This window comes from Dufourea novaeangliae, unplaced genomic scaffold, assembly GCF_001272555.1.
Source record: "Dufourea novaeangliae isolate 0120121106 unplaced genomic scaffold, ASM127255v1 scaffold72, whole genome shotgun sequence".
NCBI classification, from domain to species: Eukaryota; Metazoa; Arthropoda; class Insecta; order Hymenoptera; family Halictidae; genus Dufourea; species Dufourea novaeangliae.
The window spans coordinates 1,245,903-1,263,041 of NW_015373947.1; the positions used below are offsets into that span (position 1 = coordinate 1,245,903).

General features: G+C 37.5%; 1 protein-coding gene across 2 annotated transcripts in view; it reads left to right on the plus strand.

Annotated features, from left to right (window-relative positions):
* Positions 1–339: 339 nt before the first annotated feature.
* LOC107186111 (pancreatic triacylglycerol lipase-like) overlaps positions 340–17,139 on the plus strand; it is a 37,685-nt gene continuing 20,885 nt past the window's right edge. For both annotated transcript variants that reach the window (XM_015573918.1, XM_015573919.1), the window contains exon 1: positions 340–766. The gene's annotated coding sequence lies outside the window, so the exon portion shown is untranslated. The remainder of the gene's footprint in view (positions 767–17,139) is intronic.

Consider the following 17,139-nt stretch of genomic DNA (forward strand, 5'->3'; position numbering starts at 1 on the left):
TATAAAAATATAGCATACTTTACAAATATTATTTAGTAAATATATATATATTATTCAAATTGATAAGTTCAATAGTTCTTTAAAAAATTCCCAAAAATTGCCTGATTATATAGCCGTCACACTAGCATAGCCCCTTAAATTTTCGTCCATGTCGCAATTTGTACACGGCCCGTCCCACTGTAAGGTGGTCCGAGGGTCGATCAGGGGATCGAAAAAAAAAAAACCAAACCGTTAATCTCTTACGTGAGCTCGAGGCTCGAAAAGCTACTCGCACATTCCATCCGAGTGAAAACGACACCGCTTACGAAATCGCAGCAGCCGGCAAAGGGTCAAAGAAAAGCCGACCTGGTCGGAATCGTTCGCATTGTGCCAGGACAGGTAGCCGAGCGCGCCGTGGGGGACCTCAACACGCACGCATAACCTGGTGGTGGGCGAAACATTTCGGATCAAGTGGAATGCACGTCGTGGCAGCGTTCAGTCGAGCCTCGGCCTCTCACCGCGACGCATCTTGCCTCCCCCTTTAATATACCGACCGAAATCAGCTCCCATCGTGCGATCGCGATCTGAACGAAGAGTTTCCGAGCGTAACGGAAATTGTCGTGCACGAGATCAGTGATCGGTACGCGTGATGTGAGACTGTTTAGGTGGATCGTGTGCTCGCTAGGACCACGTGGGGAACTGTGCATCCACCATTTAAATTGGGCAACCATGAGAGACCGATCGAGGGCGACGTGAGGCCGTGACATGAAAGACAGACTTCGAAAATGTGAGTGATGTCAGTGTGTATACTGTAAAAAATACGGTGGTTCTCTGATTCCTAACAGTTTCTGACGGTGAACCATTGATATAGGGACCAGGAACGAACGTAACGGTTTTTCAGTCTGTAGATTTGAAATTTTGTACATTTTTTAAGAAATTTGTGGAAAATGAGGAATCGTGATTATTTGACAATATAATCGAACCTAAGAATTTGGAATATATTACACTAGATTTTTTAACCCTTTCAGACCTGAATTTTTTTTTAAGAATCAGAAAAATTTTTGATTACACAGTAGACTGTTCAGATATTTTATTTAGACAAATGTTTGTGTCCTATTATTTTTTTCTTATGTTATTCAAGTCTGAATGTACTACATATACTAAAAATACTCAGAACATGAAAAAATGAAAATTTACACTGTACCCAAGGCTTTGTGTGAAATTGTACGAAAGTTTTTGTACACAAATGTGACCACCAGGTCTGAAAAGGTTAAATAAGAGTCATTTGTTACTTTTGTCCCTACTCTTAGGGACGGTTGTAACACCGTATCTAATTAGATTAAAACAGAAAAAATAATTAATAGAAAAGGTACTTTTAAACGATATTTTTGTTTATTTTATAAATAGACATAAACGTAAATATAAGCATAATATAACAGCAAAAATTGCAAAGGATTTTACGTAATTGAAACGAAAAGATACATAAATTGAAAGTTACACATAACCTTACGTTTATTATAACAATTGTTATAAAATGAAATATGTTCAAAGTCTCCCCTACTATACGCATTCACTTGGCTTACAGTAGCAAACATTGCACTTTTTATCGTATTTACCGTGCAATATTATCTATATTTGTCCAGTACTCTTAAACAAGTCTATTTAGAAAATTATTAATGTCCCCGTTGATTTGTTCGTTGGAACAATGATTTTATGTTTATACTTCCGTGACTGTAGGTCAAGCTGAAAAGGCCTTAGCAGTGAGATTCTAGACGTGATAACCAAATAGTAATTACCTGGACAGGTTTATAACCATCCAGGAATTTCGAGAATGTTTTGTTGATAGTGGTTCGTACTCTACCTAACTTGGGTAAGGTTAGGACCCAGGCCTGCCCCTGAAATTAGTCTGATACTTATTTCTATTGACATCATTAACAGTACAGAGTATGAAAACCCTCTTATCTTTTGAAAATAGTTATTAACCTCTTAACTGTGAATGACGTGTATTCTCGTCATGGCAAATTGTTCTATAATGACGAGTATACTCGTCACGTGAGAAAAGTAATTACCATTTGTTATTTACATTAAAATTTTTGTGAAAACAAACATATTTGTAAATTTTAAACATTTTAGAATATTTCGAGACCACTTGACTAAACCAGTTCTTTTTATTTTATATTAAATAATATAAATAAATATAAATTTAATAAATTACAATGATTTTAAAAAACGTGGGCTATTTCCTTATAATTTAATTTAATACACTAATTTGCCATAAGTGACTTGGTACTTTATGTAGGGAATAACGAGTGGCATCAACTAGTGCATTAAAAAATACACGATTCCATTTAAAGAAAACAAAGTTGACCTTCATATGACCACCACGCATAGAAAGAAGGTACATCGGAAAGTGTGGCCCCTGATACCATTTAACTTTTGTCTGAAACATTTTTTAATACGGTCAATATTTAATAAACTTTAATTTAAAAAATGTAATTGATTAATTCGTCTAAATTTTATTTTATAATTTAAATTGTATATATTTTAAACAAAAATAGATCTGGTAAAGTTTATTCTAAATATTCGGAGATATTCGAGTGGATCGATTGAAATGGGACACCCTGTAGATACATTAATCATTTAATCCCGTCTGTAAATTTAGATTTTGATTAGTCATCAATATCGATGATACCGTTCAGGATCAAGAAGAAGGGAAACGCTTATGGAACAAGTATTCTTAATGCTGTCAGTGTCAGGGACAATCTCGGGAGTAATTGCTGCTGATGGAGGCTACGACGGGCACGTTCAGTACCGTTAAAGTCGTGGCGATGTGGACAGACGCAATTGACTTATTGTGTAATCGAACGGAAAACCGTAACGGTATTATAAGAAGCGAAAAATCTCTATTACAATTTCAGTTCGTACCGTAACATTCGCAACACTCCACCTTACGTCATCCGATTTCGTTATTTATCTAAACATTTCGCTCTAAATCTTATATTTCCTTTATGCAATAGTTCTCCAATTAAATCTGAATATGTATACTAAACAAAAGGCATTGTCTCGAGTTTCCTGATTTAAACAAAAGGACTCCTATGATCCTATCAGCAATGACGACTTTTGTTTGTTTAGGATGTACATATATATATGAAAACTATTGATTCGAAAGATGGAAGTGCTGTTTACGATAGATTGTGAAATATTGCGTTTCCGCGCGTCAAACTAATTGCCCTGATGGCCTGATGATATTTTATTGTTGAATCGAGAGAGAATATTCAACAAGAACAAAAAGAAAATGATGAACGAATCGAGTGACTGTGCACTCGGATCACGATCGAACATTTTCCATTCGCTATCAATCGTAATTCCGATTCGAGACACGCGTAAATGTTCAGGAGCCTCTTTAAATGGCGGCGTGACACGCCAGTGTCGAATTTTCTGGTGAGATTGGCCAACAGGAAACTCACTTTCGAAGAACACAATTTCGAACGATAGACGTCGATATGTACTATACCCAATAAATGGATAAAATGCTGGTTTCTGTAACACTTCCTCTTCCTATCGCGGCCAATTCCATTAATTTAACCGTGTGCCAATCGCCAATCTTATGATTTAATGTATCTTTTACCAATAAATAATCCATTAATGTTTACCAGGCTTAAGTTTCTCTTTGAGAGACCTTACGTTATTTATATTTACAGTGGTTATTTAACGTTCTTGGGGCGATTCTGTTTTTGCCAATAGCCTAACCCAGTGATCATTGCTGCTAATAGCATAACACAAACCTTATTGCTACAAATAACCTAAAACAGACCTCGCTCCTACCAATAACATAACCTAGAACTTATTCCTATCAAGAATCTAATCCACACCTTATTGCTACAAATAACCTAACCCAGGCCTTATTGCTGTCATTCACTTAACCTAGATCAAAGGCCAAAACCAGACCTTATTGCTACCAATAATAATCCAACACATACTTTATTGCTACCAATAATTTCACCCAGGCCTTATTGCTACCAACAATAATCCAACACACACTTTATTACTACCAATAGTTTAACCCAAACCTTATTGCTACCAATAGCTTAGCACAGGCTTTATTGCTACCAATAATTTAACCCAGACCTTATTGCTACCAATAACAATCCATCATATACTTTATTGCTACCAATAATTTAATCCAGACCTTATTGATACCAATAATAATCCAACACATACTTTATTACTACCAATTTTTTTTTTTTTTTTTTTTTTACGTGAGGATAGGGTACATCACATCTACATCGTACATCTACATCGTAAAGATTTTACGATGAAGATTTTCGAAGTATACTCGCGTGTGGCGAAGCAAAAGCAGCAGTTCTGTAGCCGTAGTTAGAGGCAAGTGCGCGAAAACTTTCTCCGGAGACAAGCCTCTATCTATGTACGTAGGCGGGCACACGCAGGCTTCTCTGTCGACCAAACGGTTTTAGACTCATCGTGCTGCGGCCACTTGTAATCGTTGTTCGGTTCCACGGCGTTATTAGGTCCGTATGGTTCACGGGATTTCGCAAGTTCGAGGTCGTTCATGGTCCCACGGTCACACGCTATGCATTTCCTTGAACCTTTCGTGATTGCAGTCACGGATAGACCTAACCTCTTAAGACATAATGACTTGCATGTGTACGTTTAGCTTCTCTTTGATCCAAGCATCATTCCGGAATTGTAATTAAATATTCATTAAGAAATTACCCAACAAAAAAAGATATTCTACCAATTGATTTTCATGAATATTTATAAGTATCCTAAATAGTACATGACGACTTGGAGACGCCCATTTTACGGCTATTTTAGGTCTGGGCGCTTTTAAGTCGTCTTTAAGGCGTCATATGCTATTTGGGTATATACAATGTTAAAAATTATTCTTATTATTTTCATAATATCATACCACCTTTACGTTTATCAGTTATTAACGAACTCCAATGTGGTTACACAGTTGGCTAAGAACAGACCTGGGCACTTTTCAAATGATATTATTGGAAATATTATTTTAAATAACATGTTATTTTATTTCATTATTATTTCCATGTCTGTGATCACGTCTGAAGTAACATCATTCGGAATATTATTTCGAATAACATGTTATTTTATTTCAGAATTATTTCCATGCCTGTGATCACGCCTGAAGTAACATCGTTTGGAATATTATTTCATATTGTTTTATTTTCTAATCATTTGAAATAATTCTCAGGCATAATTCTGAAATTGTTCTTCGAAATTGTATCAGGTGACTAGGTCTGAGTTTAGTTTATTGACATTGTTATGAAGAGTAACACCCCACTTCCATCTTCCACAACCTGTGGAACGACTATTTTCTTTCGAGAATATATTAGATGGACCCAAACAAAAATCTCTCACAGATAAGCTTTTTGAAAAACCTGTGAAGATTTCTTAAAATAAAATCTTTTTGTTGCATATTATTTTCAGTATTATTCCGTTTGCCAAATTTGAAATACAAAAATAACAAAATAGTTCGTTAATTGGAATTGTTATTTCAAGCGAATCAATAATATTTTCATTTTCAAATAACAGTATTAAAAATAAAACTCCGAAATAAATTATTTCAAATAGTTATTTCTCATTTTCGTTTCAAATAAAATTCGCCCAGGTCTGGCTATGAACTAACAAATTTATATATATATTAAAAAATTTATATGAACTATAAAATTTATTAATAAAAAATTTCCTCTCGATGCGAACCTCCTCAGATTACAGGTACGTTTAAGTTTCTTCTGCTACCGTTTCACGTCTGTACGGAGCAGGCGTTGGAAACTATCATAGTTTTCGCTCCGAGTTCCTTTCATTCGATTATCAGCTGAATTGCACTCGGATCTGGAGTGGGGTGGCACACGAATCATTAACATTTTTTTCAGATTATTTCCGATAATATTGAACAAGTAAAATTCGCCGCGAGATTAGAACGGAATGCGGTTTTGCGGACGCCTCTCGATAGTTTTCCGGTTCGTCTTCGTTTCCCGCGCGTCCTTTCGAATCGACGGAAGGAAATTCATAGGCACGAGGTAATCCAATTTCGTTATAACGGAAATGAAATCGAACAAAAAAAAATTGAAGATCTCGTCCAGGAATGTAAGGTAGAATTATTTTCTTTTTTGTTTAAAGTGTCTGGAAGTCACACGAGATAAGTTATAAAAAAAAATGTGTTAAGAAATATTTTTTAAAAATTTCTCTTAAATTTCAGTCACTTGATTAAAAAACAACAATTTAATGCAGAAAAATAGTAAAACAGCAGTATAATCTTCGAACAAAATTCGTGAAACAGACCGGACGTGTCGGTTTGGAAAAACGATCCTCAGATCGTACAGTCTATCGAGTATATGAACGTTCTAGACGTAAATCTGAAAAAGTTCTGAACTTTTTTCTGCATTGGACGACACACTGTGCGATCGTCCATCAAATGTCCGAAATTAGGATCAAGATCTTCTCCGTCGCTTAATCTGCATTAATTTGCGTGCACCGTAACAAAACGCGAACTTTCTTCGCGGATGCCTTCGATAACGATTCGCCAACTCTGCCGTCTAGCTCTTCCGTGCGCGCAAACAGGTGCTAAATCGACGCGGTAATTTTCTGCTCCTTCGATCGTCTATCCGTGAGCAGCGATTTCCAACGATCGTGACGAATGATCGTCTGTAATTTTGTTCCAATCATCCGTTACGTTCCAGCGTTTCTTTCCACGGATCCAACCGTCGAGGAACCACCGCCAGAGGAAGAGGTAGTAGATTGAGAAATATCGATTATTACCGATAGTTTTGGGTATCGTAAACTGTCGATGTATTTTTTATAATAAATAATAGTATAGATACTTTTGCTTAATCAGGGGGCACTATTTTTTTGGAAAAGAAATGTATCTGTCAAAATCGAAATAAATCAACAACAATAACTTTTCATCAGAAAACGAGTCATTTTTTTCATTATTATACGAAAAAGACAATTTTTTATTTTAAATTAACAGACTGACTTTATTTTTTATTTTCTATTTATTGCTGTATTTTTTTTATTTTTTAGATTAACTTTTATGTTGATAAGTGAATGGGGAGTCGAGCCCTTTGACAGAATTATGTGAAAAATATTTATTATTACCAGCAACTTTTGTAAAATCTGAAAACACTTTTAGTGCAACTAGACAAATACTATCGGACAGAAGATCAAGAATTGAAGGAAAACAAAATTTTGTTTAGTTTTTTTTTAAATGTTTGTTATTCGATTCTGAATTCACTAGACCGACCAAAAATGAAAAAATTCAAATTTGTAAGAAAAATATGGATCTGTAACTCATTGTACTTTGTGGGAAATTGTGAGGAACTTCATGTACACAAATGTGACCACCAGGGCTGAAAGGGTTTAAAACGCACAGAATCAAACATGTGCCTTTTTAGTAGCTTCAAAGATTTCTTTTAATAAACAAATTTTCTAAAATTTGAATTATTGTAAATAATCGATAACTATCGATACTTGGGTATCAAATTAACGATAATTATCGATACTCGGGTATCGAATTATCGATAATTATCGATACTTGGGTACCAAATTATCGATAACCATCGATATTTCTCCACTTGTAGGAAGAGACGTTCGCGCGCAAAATCACCGCAGATGCAGGAAGTTTATCATCGCGGCATGACTGCGCATCCACGCGCTTCGCTGAACCATTGCGAATGATTATTCGATCTCGTGAAAGATTACTCGCATGCCTTCGTGAAATAAATTCGGTACGTGTCTCGGCGGATCTCTTGTTTTAAAATTTCATCTCAGATCTCGATGTTGATCCAGGAATAATTGAAATAAAATGCGGGAGCTGAGTGTGTGCACAACTCAGGAATGAAAATATGAATACATTTTTGTGCTGGAAAATTAATCTGAAAAAAATACTGTTTCGTTGTTTCGTTTAGGAATATTGTTAGAGAAGCTGACAATAATGTTTACGGGATATTATGTGTGAAGAATTGTAAAAAATGACTTGTCGTTGATTCGATTACGATATTCTCTTTCTATAATCACGCCTTGTAATTTTCCTTAAAATTCCTTGTAATTGATGGAGCGAGTTAATCGAATGTAGACATTGTTTTAGTCTTGTTGACGGAGAAAGAGGTAGGAAAGAAGATGGAAGCAAGTGAAATAATTATAGAATCGTTTCCACTACTCTCTATAAACGCGTGGATAGTCTGATTGATTTAGGGATATAGTTAAAAATTGTTAGAATAGCTGAAAGTAAGTTGTAGGGGATATTATGTGTGTAGAATCGTAAAGAAATGACTGGTTGTGGCTTTGATTACGATGTTCTCTTTCTATAAACGCGCCTTGTAATTTTCCTTAAAATTCCTTGTAATTGATGGAGCGAGTTAATCGAATGTAGACATTGTTTTAGTCTTGTTGACGGAGAAAGAGGTAGGAAAGAAGATGGAAGCAAGTGAAATAATTATAGAATCGTTTCCACTACTCTCTATAAACGCGTGGATAGTCTGATTGATTTAGGGATATAGTTAAAAATTGTTAGAATAGCTGAAAGTAAGTTGTAGGGGATATTATGTGTGTAGAATCGTAAAGAAATGACTGGTTGTGGCTTTGATTACGATGTTCTCTTTCTATAAACGCGCCTTGTAATTTTCCTTAAAATTCCTTGTAATTGATGGAGCGAGTTAATCGAATGTAGACATTGTTTTAGTCTTGTTGACGGAGAAAGAGGTAGGAAAGAAGATGGAAGCAAGTGAAATAATTATAGAATCGTTTCCACTACTCTCTATAAACGCGTAGACAGTCCCAAGTGGATTACAAAGGGGGAATATTGAGTAATAAAACTAATCGCGATGATTTCTATCTAAAAAGGCGTCTAGTTACTTGCGTAACTACTTTACAGTCTTATAGGATTTAATATCCTGTTACAAACATGACATATTTGAGTTAATTTTATTAAATCACTGTAGATTTCTTCCCACATATATCGATCTTCCAAAATTGAAACGTACTAGTATCTCAATAAATTTACTATTTACGTATCGTTAAGTTTAACATGAATGTAACTACGTTTGCAGAAAGTGCCAATAATTTCATCGACAAAATTCCTTATTACATTGATAGATTTGTTTAAAATAATTTGGAATAACTTCGAATGGTAATCGATCGAAGCGGTACCAGTATGTGTGCATATATTTTCCGCGGCTTCACTTCCGCAAGGAAACGTGGTTTCCCCTTTAATCGCGCAAAAGTGCAGGCTGCGTGACAGCGTGACACGGATGATTGCTCGAAAAACGTGAAAACGTTATGCCAGTGGCGTATCCTCCGTTCACGTGCCCCACGGGGCATCCCACGAATTAACAATGCGATCGTAAAACACCTGCCAAGAATGTTTGGTATCCGAGTTGTTCTCACCATGGATGGTAATTAATCGATCTAATGACCACTTTCCTTTTTCGTTCTTCTTAGAACGTTGAAAAGGAAATAAATTTCGAATGTATTATAAGTACACATGTGGGACGTTAATGTATGACCATCAATCATATTACCGTCCATTTTAATTACATAAATTCTTTCATCACGTTAGAATTAAATTGAAGAGGGCAATAGTTTGAACTTTCAAACATTTTCTAATTTCAATACCGATATCTTAAATGTCCGAACTCGATTTTTCAAAAAAATTTAGTTAATCAATCTACGTACGTCTCATTGATCCAAGAAATGCAAATTCACCATATCATAAAGAAAGTTCAACTTAGAACAAATATTCTTTCAATTCCTAACCTCAAAACTTTGAAAGTATTTTTATCTTAATGGTTATATCTTCAAATATTAACAAGAATTGAACATTTATACTAATAATAAGGTAAAATTTTGTTCAGTATTATAATAAACAGCTATTTAGTAGATGATATTATATTGTGTTTGTTAATTTAATTACATTCCAGCTTTTGTAATTATAACCGTTTCAGACCTGAATTTTTTTTGGAGTAAAAAAATATTTGATTACACATTTTATTTAACAAAATTTTCTGTTAAGTTTTCTGTTTAAAAAACAAATTTTTTTTTAAATTTGGTTATAGTTTAGAATATTATAATGGTTTTATTATAATTGTTTTACTTAAGAACTAGAACGACGAACTGTGTGTCTATAAAAATCGAAGGATACAAAATTTTGTTTTATTACCCGATAATTTGTAGCAATGTTATCAAGTTCAATCTCGACGGAAGAATTAATATGCCCGAAAAATGTCTCGAATCAGCCCAATTAGCTTCGTTTTTATATAATGCCAAGGAAGTAACGGCGCGAATCGTACGCTGAATCGGCGCCCAAGCCGTTGTCCTCGATCGAAACGATCGGTCCGATTGCATTTTCCAAAGCAGGAGAGAGAAGTGAACGTCTCGCGGAAGAGAACGTTCCTTCGCTCTGTATGGCCGTAAACCTCGAGGAAGTCAATCTTCCCAAATCTCGAAAGAGAGAGACCAGTTTCTAATCTTCGCCATTGTAGAGGAGTCTTCGTTCCTCGGGCCCCATCGTCGTATAAATTACAAAGCAGAGAGATCGCCTCCCCCCCCCCCCTTTAAATCCCGTTTTCCATGAAGCGATCCACGAGAAACATCTACTCGCGTGTCGTGGCTTTAATATTCGAGGCCGAGTATGGAGAAGGAAGCTTCTTCCTAGTCGGTTAAATTACTGAAACGTGAGAGAAATGTGGAGTTCGTGGGCAAGGACAATGGAAAGGAACGACGGCACTTTGGCTGGAGTTGGTCTGTACCTACGGTGAAAAATGGAGAAAAAATAACGACCGGGCGAAACGGCGGAGTCGCTGATCCGTGTGGACGCGGCATTACGTAGAAACTCTGTATACATATAACGGCCGCTTTCGCATCAGCTGCCTTCCATATCCGCGTCGGAGATGGACGCTGTTTTATTCGAATGATAAACGTCGATTAGAGGCTACGGTGCCTGCGTTGGGATTTGGTACATATCCCATCCTCATTGTTAATCGTTTTTTTTTTTTGTTCGCTATTTGGATTCGCAGGTTTTGCATAATTCATTTGTCTCCCATGGGCAGATGTGAATAGTGTGTGGAAGCGGAATAGGGTGAAGAATTTGTCTGATGGGCGCACATAGAGATATCTCGCGATGGCTGGGTCTATTTTGACCCCTTACCGTATTTCTTAATTGTCATTAAGCGTTACTTTGGGTGAATCAATATGAAACGGATATGTTAACAGCATGGGTCACAATAGACCCAGCCACCGGCGGGGAGTTATTTTTTGCATGATTCATCTGTCTCTCGTGGGCAAATTTGAATAGTGTGTGGAAATGGAATGAGGTGAAGAATTTGTGTGATGGGCTCACATAGAGATACCTCGCGGTGGCTGGGTCTATTTTGACCCTTTACCGTACTCCTTAATTATAATCAACTGTTGCTTTGGGTGAATCACTATGAAATAGAGATGTTAACAACATGGGTCAGAATAGACCCAGCCCCCGTCAGAGTGTTAGGTTTTGCATGATTCATTTGCCTCTCGAGGACAAAATGTGAATAGTGTGTGGAACTAGAATAGGGTGAAAAATATATCTAATGCGTGCACACGGAGATACCTGGCGATGGGTGGGTCCATTTAGACCCGTAATCATGTTTCTTAATTATAATTAATTGTTAGTTTCGGTGAGTCACTATGGATTGGAGTGATAAATAGAGGATGTTAACAACATGGGTTACAATAGACCCAACCACCGTCAGAGAGTTAGGTTATGTCCACAACGAAAATTTGTCAGTTTATTGATATCCCTGTAGAAAACTAGCAAAATGTGATATGACTGCATTAATTCCAATAATTTTCACGCTTATTTCTTACATTAATTTTTATGGAATAAAGATCTTGCCCATTGAAGGGTTTATGTTCCGATAAATCTGTTCCGATAGACACGGAAGTTTCGTCGATGTCGTTAATTCTTTTTTTATTTCTTTCAATTAGAAGACTGCTTAAAATTTATGCGACGTGTGCTCTTCCGCGGCCGAATTTTTTCAAAACGATTTGCATAAATAAATACATTAACGTTGATAGAATTACGTGATTTTCAGGTGACTTAGCATTTTGTTTTTGCACATCACGAACCGTGTCCTTCGCTAATATTTTCTTTTTCGTCCTGTCGGTCGCTGTAATTTATGTAGGCGTATAAAAAAAGACACACAAAGTCGAAAAAGACATCGAAATTTCTTTAGCTTCTACAACTCTACGTAACAATATTTTCAAATTACCTTCGTTTAATTATCGGTATGTACATTGTTATCCATTTCCCGTGTAGTAAAAACGAAAGTGTAATAAAACGACGTTTAAAATTCCCGCCATTTTAGATCCGTCGATAACATCCTTCGAGATCTCGTCTCAGGTTCACCGCAAGGAATAAAATTCATCGTGAGGTCTCGATTTTTTATCACAAACAGAGAGATATTTTCCCAGGTCTGCTCGATCGCGAATATATATATATATATATAAAAAAAAAAAAGAAAGCGGAAAGAATTTCTCGGCGACTGGATATCAATCGCGACTTGTCGGATGAAACACGTGTTTGTGCGTGTACGTGTGTGTTCGAAAGAGATTTTTTCCGGCCTCGTCGTGGATCGACCCGTGGCGGGACGTGATATCTCGATGATCCCTTGAACTAGAAAGTAATCAAACGGCTCGAGAGCGAGAGACAGACAGAGAGAGAGAGAGAGAAAAAGAGAAAAATCCCAACCTCACGAGGTGAGCCAGCGGTAGCAAGCCGTGCAATTATTATCGCGAGGAAACTGTCAAAGACGGAAGACGCCTTCTAATAAACTGGCCAGGCGTCTTTCACCTGGACCTTCCTTACGACCGGAATTTAGCAAAACATCGACCTCCCTCCGATCCAATTAGACGTTCGCCTAGATCATAGCTTCCCAAACTTTTTTGACTCGACGCCCCTTTTCAAAGTTTCTCCTATTCAGCGCTCCCTTCGGTTAAACTACCTCTATTATAAAAATTTCCAAGTGTAGTTGGGTGTGTAATTCTTGAATCTTAAAAAGTTAGATTGAAAATAAAGAACATAAAATAATTAAAACGCCTCATCAAATCTACTCAACGCCCACTTTGGGAACCTATGGCCTAGACCTTGTGATATATTATATCTTTTGTCCCTCACGCAATTCCGAGATTTCAGTGCTTTATCGTACACCCTGTCAAATTGGAACATTAAATCCAACGCTTACCATCGAGAAATTACAGAACTAATGTAATTTTAATTTTATAGGAAGTAGAAATGATCATACGGTTCGAGACTGCTAAAGGGACTATAGAGATCAGGGACTCGACCTCTCCGTTATTTCATGGGCTCTCTATTATCTAACCCTATATGGCGACAAAGATGGCAACTTCCTTATAAAGAGATGGATACATGGGGCTACTTTCCCCACCTCTAGAGGGACAAAAGTGTCTTTTTTCCTACTCTAGAAAAAAACAATTGGAATTGGCCTCCTCCCCTAAAAGATAAAAATAATATTCTGAAATTTACCTTAAAATACTACCCCCCCTCCTCCCTGGAAGAGAAAAATAATATGAAATTTAGTTTAAGATAAATCCTCCAGCCTAGAGGGAAAGCAGTGGTCTTTTCCCTATTCTAGAAAGGAAAAAATTAAATTTTGCCCCCCCCCCCCACCAGAAGAGAAAAATATTATAAAATTTATTTTAAGATAAATTCCCCACCCCAGAGGGAAAAAGTTAGCCTTTTCTGTGGTCTAGAGGGACAAAAATTGGAACCCCCCCTCCATAAAAAAAGAGAAAAATAATATGAAATTTACTTTAAGATAAATTCTCCACCATAGAGGGAAAGAAGTAGCCTTTTGCCTTCTCTAGGAGGAAAAAGCTTCCCCCCCCCCCCATCCTAGAAGATAAAAATAATGTTCTGAAATTTACCTGAAGATAGATGCCCCCCCCTCCCCCCAGAAGATAAAAATAATGTTATAAAATTTACCTTAAGATAAATCGCCCTCTTCCCTCTCCCCACGACTGATAACCAGGCTACGCTCATGAATGGACAAATAACAATTACAGGAAGGGAATACTGTGGTTAAAGTTTAAGAAACACACACACAGACACGAATAGAAACCCCAATACAATTTAAATTAAAACTTAAAAACTGAAGTTTAAGTCCCAGACGTATCGGTTCGACGACTCGGACCTCGGTGGTTTCACTTCACAGCCGGCGTTCACGTTTCGTTTTCATTCCGTTAAAGAAAATATTCTTAAGTGACTACTTCGATCACCTGCCTGTTCGTTCTCGCTAATAGCGAGTTTTGTAAGGGAGACGCCATAAGTGCCGATACATATATCATTCGCAACGGAATGTTAATCAACGTTAGAAAATTCCGTAAGTGTAAGTCACCGCGTTGATTAAGGTCGAGGCGACTTGGTTCGTGATTTCTGCGGAAAGTGGAGCGACACGGCCCGAGTTGTCGTCGTAGACTGTCATGCTCCTGCGGGGACAATTCTCGTTAAATATCGGTGAACTCAGCGCCGTGTCAAGGGGGGGGGGGTTGCAGCCTTGGGCCCCACTTTGCAGGGGGGCCCCAATCTAAGCATTTCATTTATGTAAAAAACATAATTGAATGAAATTTTGTTTACTGTTTCCCTTTCCAAATAATCAGAAATCGCACTAAATGTACATAAAAATAAATCGGAACACAATTATTAAAATATAACGAAGCATTGAAAATTTCATTAGAATAATTTAAATAATGTTTTATTACAAAATTTGTTGTCGCCCCTCCCCCCCCCCATTTTCAATCAAAGGGGCCGTAGAAGGTTTGATAGCCCTGGACCATGTAAATCTTAATCCGAGCCTGGCTGGACTATATCGATTTTCCGAGCGGGATTCGTTCGAATATGAATCGGTCGAAGAAACTCCGGTAATCTTAATTAATCGGTCGCATTTAAAAACTGCAAAAGTGTCCGTGCTTTCACTTCTTTTACAGACGTTACGTACACGCCTTTATATTGCACTCGCGATGACGCGAAGCGTCCGCCTACTAGCGGGCGTCCTCCTCGCGTCGCGGCAGCGGAACACTTTTCGTTCGGTTTTACCGGTTCGAAAAGTATGTTCGGTTGAAATGTTAATGTTCACGACGCAGCTAGTCACGTGCTTGTGCAACGGCCTGCGCAAAACCGCACGTGAATTATGTAAATAATCTGCAAGGATAAAGGAGACTCGCTTGAAAATGGAATTTACGACGGGGATGACTAGAAAGTGGGACGATTGTCTCTCTTCGATTAGAGTGGAGAAAATTATTATTCGGATAAGAGGAAACCAAATGAAAAATTCAAAACAGGGATTTCTTGTGGATGAGGTATTTGCGAATAGAGACACATGTTGCGTTGCCACATTATTTATTTCGTATTTTCTAGGGTCACTACTGACATTGCTCCTATGGCCGGGTCACTGGCGACCCGTCAAATGACCAATGATCAGATTTCGTTTTGGATCACTACTGACCATGAACCTGTGGCCGGGTCACTACTGACCCTGTTCCTATTATCGGGTCATTGGTGACCCGTGAAGGAACACTGTTGCCAGATTTTGTTATGGATTACTACTGACCTTTCTCCTATGACCGGGTCACTGACGACCCGTGGATGAACACTGACCAGATTTCATTGTGGTTGAAACTCAACACTTTCCGACGGCCGTGCAACGGCCTGCGGAAAACCGCACACGAATTATGTAAATAACCTGCAGGGATAAAGGCGACTAGCTTGAAAATGGAATTTACCTACGACGAGGATGATTAGAAAGTGGGACGATTGCGACTGTTCGATTAGAGTGGAGAAAAATGTTGTTCAGATAAGGGGAAACGAATGAAAAAGTGAAAACAGTGATTTCTTGAGTTATTTGGAAATAGAGTCACATGATCCGTAGCCATATTCTTTATTTCATACTTTCCATAAAAAGTTTTGTTGGGTCAAAAATAATTCTTTTGTTCTGTTATACAATTTATTATTATATTCTTCGTCCACGTGGGCTTCTACTGCTGGTCATCTAAAAAAGAAAAATTTTCCCTTAATAGAATTCGGCATTGACCTTCACCGTTATATACCATTTTGGTCAAAAATAAGGGCGGGAGATTTTGAATTTAAAATATTTTACAGTCTCAAGATTTTAAGAGGCGGAGACTTCAACAGAAAAATTGTATATTCCTAATTGGAATATGTTATAACAATAATATAACGTGATTAAATTGAAAACATTTCCTGCACGACACTTGTGAGAATCAGTTAATGTATGTGGCCATCTAGTGGCAATTATGTCAATCACGAAGCAGTTGGTCTAACATTAGACTCTAAATGCTATAACAGAAACACTATGTTTATTTAATTTGTGGTTGTCTATGTTTACAAATGCGAAAGCCAGAAATTAGAATCATTAAAAAATCATAACTGTGTTACAGAACTGAAACAGGCCGTCAATTGAACGAAATTTATACTTTTACTTCTGCATTTGATCTGCATACAGAACTGCAATTACCACTGGACGACCCTGGACAATAACAGGTTCTTGTAGGAGTTAAATTTACAGTGGAGTCCTACATACTGAAAGTTCTTTCAATGCCTAACGCAAGCTAAGCAAGAACCTAGAGCATTATAAGTGAAGATTATAAATTAGTGCATAAATATATTTCATTACCCACCTTCATTTGATGAAGGACACCCTTTGAGATGAATCTATAGAACCTTTCGGCATATCCCACGATTGTCCATTCTTTGGCCTTCAGGGCATGGGCGGTAGGGTAAGGCTACGATAGCAGCCCCTGGCGGAATATATTCAACAGTTGTTCGTGGAGGTAGCGTAGGCAATATCCACGAAGGGTCAGGTTCGGCTGCTTCAAGCTCTGGTATCGAACGAGCGTCTAACCCCAAAGCTAACCAAAAGATCGTCAGGAAACAGATTGTCCCCTTCATCTTCGACACACAACACGCTAGCAGCCGTTGAACAGTCGAACTGCGAACATCTCTTTTGGAATCCTTCGTTAAAAGAGAACCAGGATCGAGTCATTTTGCTTCTTTTATCGCGGAATCGCCACCTCTAGCTGAACCGGTTCCGAGCCACGACGAAGGTCGTA